Source organism: Schistocerca piceifrons, chromosome 1, assembly GCF_021461385.2.
Source record: "Schistocerca piceifrons isolate TAMUIC-IGC-003096 chromosome 1, iqSchPice1.1, whole genome shotgun sequence".
Classification (NCBI taxonomy): domain Eukaryota; kingdom Metazoa; phylum Arthropoda; class Insecta; order Orthoptera; family Acrididae; genus Schistocerca; species Schistocerca piceifrons.
This window is the reverse complement of record NC_060138.1, coordinates 424,630,373-424,636,563: the sequence shown is the minus strand read 5'-3', so window position 1 is coordinate 424,636,563 and position 6,191 is coordinate 424,630,373.

Sequence of the window (6,191 nt, the reverse complement as noted above, 5' to 3'; positions counted from 1 at the left end):
TTTTTTTATTTATATAGATATCAATGTGCGAACAGTCATAGTTAATCAAGCCTGGAAAACTAAAACAGAATGAAGACGCCATCGAAGATATGAAACATAACATGAAAAGAAAGCTGCCACGTCGTAGTGAGGCTTCCCAGCGACTGCGCCCACTGGTAAAGATGTTCAATATATGCTCGTTTGCAGTTCGTTCTGACCTCATCTGCCACTGGCTGGAACATTCCAACTGCACGACGGGCTGTGAAAGGCACTCAATAGGTAGTTTGCGAAGCTCTGTCGATGTCTGGTATGCCCGGAAATAGCATGATGTCTTTCTTGCAAATAGAGCCAGAAGTCAAGGAAATTGTGTCCGTTACGACAGAGGTAATGGACTGCATGTCCACGTATCCAGGTGACAGAGTTGGTTCGAGTCTTTGGGTAAAATGTCTCATCCGGAAACAATACCGTGCGTGCAGATATATGCTCAGGCCTAACTCGCAAGAGATAAGCCAGCATCTGCCGCACTAGGTGCCAAACCGGTTCCGCCTCCCCACAGCTGAGGCGGTGCTCGTCAGAATCTACTGTATTACAACCCACACAAATGGGAGATTCTGCCATGTGGATATTGTAGAGACGTTCTTGCGTCACCAGCTTCCCATTAACGACTACGTACCATTGAGAAACAACATCGGAATCAAGCATGGCATCGTGTACAGTCTTCCACACCACGCGCCACCGTACGTCAGGATATTTTAGTTCGACCACATTTAGGGGGCGGCGTTGCAGCATGTCATGATATAGGCGTCGAGTTGTGGCGATTTGTGGTGTCGTGAGCGCGGCACTGCAATAACTTTGTTCTAAATAGAAACGTCCTATATAAAAGAGGGGCCCTGGGATGTCCTGTAGTGGCACCGGCGCTCTTAGTGAAGCAGGTCGTAGCGCCGTCAGAAGCAGACTCGTGAGGCTCGTAGGACAACGGCGCAGCAGACATAAATGTGAGCTAACATAGAGGGCAATGGCCCTTTCATGGACGTTAACTAGGCCGAGACCACCTTTTTCCTTGGGGAGGGTAAGAGATACGTATCTGATCTTCAGTAACATACCAGCGGTGACGAAGTATCCCAGCGCTGCCATAATGCTACGAGCCAAGGGCTTCGGAATGGGTAGCGTTTGGGCGACATGCTGTATGCGGGACGCAAGGTATACATTGGCATAATACGCCCGCTGAACGATGTTGAGGGATCGCAAGCGCTGATTTGCAATTCCGGCCCTAATTTGGTTAAGAAGGCGTCGATAATTGAGCGTCGTCGCGCGTCGCATGTCGTTCATGAAATCTAAGCCCAAGCAGCGTACAGTATCACTGAAGCGTAAGGGGGCAATGTGTTCCTGCGGTAGCCCAATCCCGATGCTCAAGGCGACGGACTTGTCAACGTTGATTTGACTACCAGAAGCTGTACCGTAGGTTGCAATCCAGTCCAAAGCCGCGGCCATGTCGTCAGCTCCACGTATGACGATCATCAAATCATCCGCATATGCGGTGCAACGATAGATGGAGCCGCCGAACTGTATCCCAGTGGGCCTGTCCCGGAGACCACGCAACAAAGGCTCTAAGGCCAATGCAAATAACAATGTTGATAATGGACATCCCTGTCGTACTGATCGGCGGATCGGCATGGGTGCCGTGAGTCTTCCATTAACAAGAACTCGAGAAGTTGCACCATGTAGTAGGCGTGTCAACACTATGATAAAGGGGTCGGGGTATTCCATGCGCCGTAGAACGGCCGTGAGGAAGGTGTGGTCCACACGGTCAAAAGCCTGGCTAAAGTCGATAGATGCGAGGGCTGCCGGCAAACGTCTCACCCGTGCAAGGGAGATGAGATCTCTGTAACGACATAACGCAGTTCTGATGTTGTTGGGTCCCCCCAAGGACGTCTGATCGCCGGACAAGTGCAACAGTGTGCCGCGAATACGTTCTGATAGCAGCCTCGAAAAGATCTTGAAGTCGCTGTTCAATAACGTTAAGGGACGATAATCGCGGACATGATTCCGTCCCTTCGGCTTATGGATGGGGACAATCAGACCTTCCAAGAATGGTGCAGGCAATGTTATACCCGGGGACATCAATTCCTGGCAAATTTCAATCAAACACGGTAGCAACAGTTGTTTAAAGGCTTGATATAACTCTAATGGTAATCCATCGATTCCTGGTGATTTATGGGGAGCACCTTTACCAATGGCGTCGAGCACTTCCTCTGCTGTCACTTCTCCCAGTAAAGTCGGGACCATGTCTGGCGGAACTGTACCGTGGACATGTGCTGAAACGGTGTCTACCGTCGCCATATCAGGGAGCACTGCTGAATAAAGTTGAGCGTAATTCCCATAGAAGGCTTCTGCTATATCTGCTTGTTCTACCACGTGTCGACCGTCGTCCGTTATCATGTCGGTTACCAGTGCCCTACGGCGCCTCCTGCGTTCTAGGAGCACGTGGTGCATAGATGGCCTTTCTGATTGTATCATGTCTGCAGCACGCGACCGTATAACAGCGCCTTGTAAATGATGGCGTGCTAAGGAGACGAGTTGCGCTTTCGCGCGATTGACTATGATCTGCCCGTCAGGTGACGGCTCCATAGCAAGACATTCCCGTAGGACGGTGTAATAAAAGTTTTCCGTGCTCCTCCTCCATGCCGCTGCTTCCTGGCCGTAAACCATGAAGGTGCGCCTAGGAGCAGGCTTCGCACATTCAATCCACCAACTGAGGGTCGATCGGTAACGACCACGACGCTGTAAGGACGCGTTCCACGACTCTTCGACTGCACCTTTACATGCCGGCTCGTCCAGATGGGCGACGTTCAGTTTCCAGGGGGGCCTACTGCGCCACACACATGCAGGTTGGAGGGCAATGGTGCAATGTAGGCTGTGTGGTCGGTGAATGCAGTGGGCCAGAGCTCTGCTCCTCTCGTCGCCGTCGAAAGGGTGCTTGTGACGTAAATCCTGTCCAACCGACTTGATGAATGGCTTGTATGATGGGTGTAACCAGGAGCTGGGCAATGGATGTGGCGCCACGTGTCAATCAGGTGGAGGTCACGCTCTAGCATTTCCAGTACCGCACACGGGACGTGATGTGGCTGCTGATCAGGCGGAGGTAATGTACGGTTAAAATCTCCTCCGATCACCATATCGTCTATGCGGCCCATATATAGACGCGTAATATCTTCCGAAAAAAAGCGGGCCCGATGTCTCCGTCTCCCTGATCCTGAAGGGGCATATACATTGATGAGCCGTACACCGTTGACAGTTACTGCCATGGCTCTTGCACTCGGTAAGTACAGTACGTCCGTAGCCGCCAAACCGTCCCGTAGCAGAACAGCCACACCACAATCGGTAGAAGAGGCGTGGGAGATGTGGGCGGTATATCCGTAGAAGTCAGGGAAACTAGCGACACATACTTCCTGCAAGAGGGCCATCAAGCATGCGTTGTAGCATTGTCAGTTTGTGTGGTGCCATTATCGCATTGATATTGATTGTGGCAAGGCGAAAGGTGTACTGCCTAGCCTCTTCACCTAGGGTAGACGCCATGGCAATCAAAGCTAACCGCAAGAGATGTCGGACCCACCAAACCCGTTACAAATTATGAGCCTTTCACGCTAGGAGTGGCATCCCCAATGCCGCCCCCTCCCCTGTCACCCGTGCCCTCTTCAGGAAGTTCCTCAACATCGTCCGACCACAGTGGGTGCAACACGTTGCTGTGTAGCTGATCGGCACCTAAATCTCTCTCACGTACGTCGTCTTTGGTAGAGGTAGACGGAGCGCCATCCATCGACGCGATCTGCCGCGTTTGTGGTGCAAGAAGTAACTGGGCACTCGTAGTATGGACAAGTGAACCGTCTACACCACTTAGATCCTCAGCAGGCGAAGCATCCATGCCGCCTGATGAGATGTCACCTTCTTGACCGGCCGTGTGTAGGAGGCAATCGTCAGAAGGGGTCCGCCGACGTCGCTTGCGTCGTCGAGGCGAACGTTGCTTTCGAACGTGGACATCCGTATCCGAATGTGGGAGGAAATCCAGCGTCGTATCACCTTCCGCTAGGAAAGCCGCGGTCGGGACAATGTTCGCTTCCACGTCCATCGCGTTCTGAATGTTGTGTTGCGTCTGGAGTCCGTGGGACTGTTGTTGCTGTTGTTGCTGTTGTTGCTGTGGAGGGGGCGACGTATGGGTTGGCACCGAGGGTCCTTCCTCTCTCTCCCTTGGTACTTCTGGAGTCGATGGATGTGTCTGATCGCCCGTTTCGTCCTCAACTATGGTGTGCATCGTCGTCTGAGCGTACGTGAGGGGCAGGATTGTCGTCCCCGTCGGGGAAACGGAGTCTCCCACTGATATCTACGTAATTCTACTTTGTAAGCAGCTCGATCGAACATGGCCTTCCTGCCCACATCCGGAACAGGTACACGGTTGACCGTCGTGCATGATGATTGCACGACAGCCACCGATGTTCAAATAGGACGGCACCTGTTTCTTGAGCTCAAATTTAATTTGGCGCACACCGTTGTAGACCTTATACGTCGAGAAAGTTTGCCACTTTTCTGCAACGTGGCTGATACATTGCCATATGGTCGGAAGGCGTCCTTGACAACTTCCTCTGGGACCTCGAAGGGGAGCTCAAAAACCCTTACAGTCCTTAGGCCCATGCCTGCATGATCCACCGTCACTGCACCGATATGGCCGTCAGAATGTTTGAATCTGAGAGAGTTCGAGTATTTAGAAACCACTGGTTCAAATGGTTCAAATGGCTCTGAGCACTATGGGACTTAACAGCTGTGGTCATCAGTCCCCTAGAACTTAGAACTACTTAAACCTAACTAACCTAAGGACATCACACACATCCATGCCCGAGGCAGGATTCGAACCGGCGACCGTAGCAGTTGCGCGGTTCCGGACTGCGCGCCTACAAAACCACTGTTGCGCAGACCTCTGCACTGGTCATTTTAACATAAACCACGATCGCCGTTATAGAAAAATGTATTCCGACGACAGTCGCCGGATCTAAACGTAGATCGTCGCATATGAACTGTTCTATTTCATAGGCTCGAGGACGCGCGTGATCTGGTTTGAAAGTAATTTTGATCGTATCGTGGCGCCATGTGTGTGCCATAGTCGCACTGAACTTGGAACAAATACAACTCGCGCCGCGAGAAGGTAAACACAAGCAAGCGCTCACTGTCGCGCACGGCGGGGCGCAGCGGACGTCCTCGCCCCACCGCAGCCGAAAGCAGACTGAACCCCTAGACCACGGGTACGCTCCTCATAGACCTAAGTAAATGTAGACTACATCTACACACTCATACATACTCCATAAGCCACGGTACGTTGCTTGGCGGCGGAGCGAAGGGTACCTCGTAGCACTACTAGTTGTTTACTTTCCTGTTCCACTTGCAGAAAGAGCGAGGGAAAAACGACTATCCATATGCCTCTAGACGAGCTAAAATTTCTCGTATTTTATCTTCATGATCGGTCCACGAAATGTGTCTTGGTGGTAGTCGGATCGTTATGCAGTTAGCTTCAGATGGTTCTCTAAATTTCCTCTTTGAAAACAACGTCGTCTTCCCTCCAGGATTCCGATTTGAGTTCACGAAACATTTACGTTGTTCGAACGTACCGGTAACAAATCTAGCAGTTCGCCTCTGAATAGCTTCAATGTCTTCTTTAATCCGGCTTGGTGCGAATCCCAAACACTAGAGCAGTAGTCAAAAATAGATAATATTCTATATCTGGTCCCCTTTACAGATGTACCTCACTTTCCGAACACTCTCCCAATAAATGTAAGTCGTCCACTCGTCTTCCTCACCACCATCCTCGCATGCTCATTCCGTTGCATTTGCTTTGCAACGTTACTGCCAGATATTTTAACGACGTTTCTGTGTTAACTAGGACACTACTAATGCTGCATCCTAACATTACGGGTTTGTTTTCGCTACTTATCAACATTAACGTACGTTTTTCTACATTCAAAGCCAGCTGATATTCACCACACCAACAAGAAGTCATCTTGCATCAGACTACAGTCACTCATCTACGACACCTTCCTGTACACCACAGTATCAGCAACAAACAGGCGCAGATTATTGCCTTTCCTGTCCGCCACATCATTAAGTATATAGAAACTAATAGAGGTAGTATCACTTTGCCTTAGCACTTCTGTCGATACCTTTGCCTC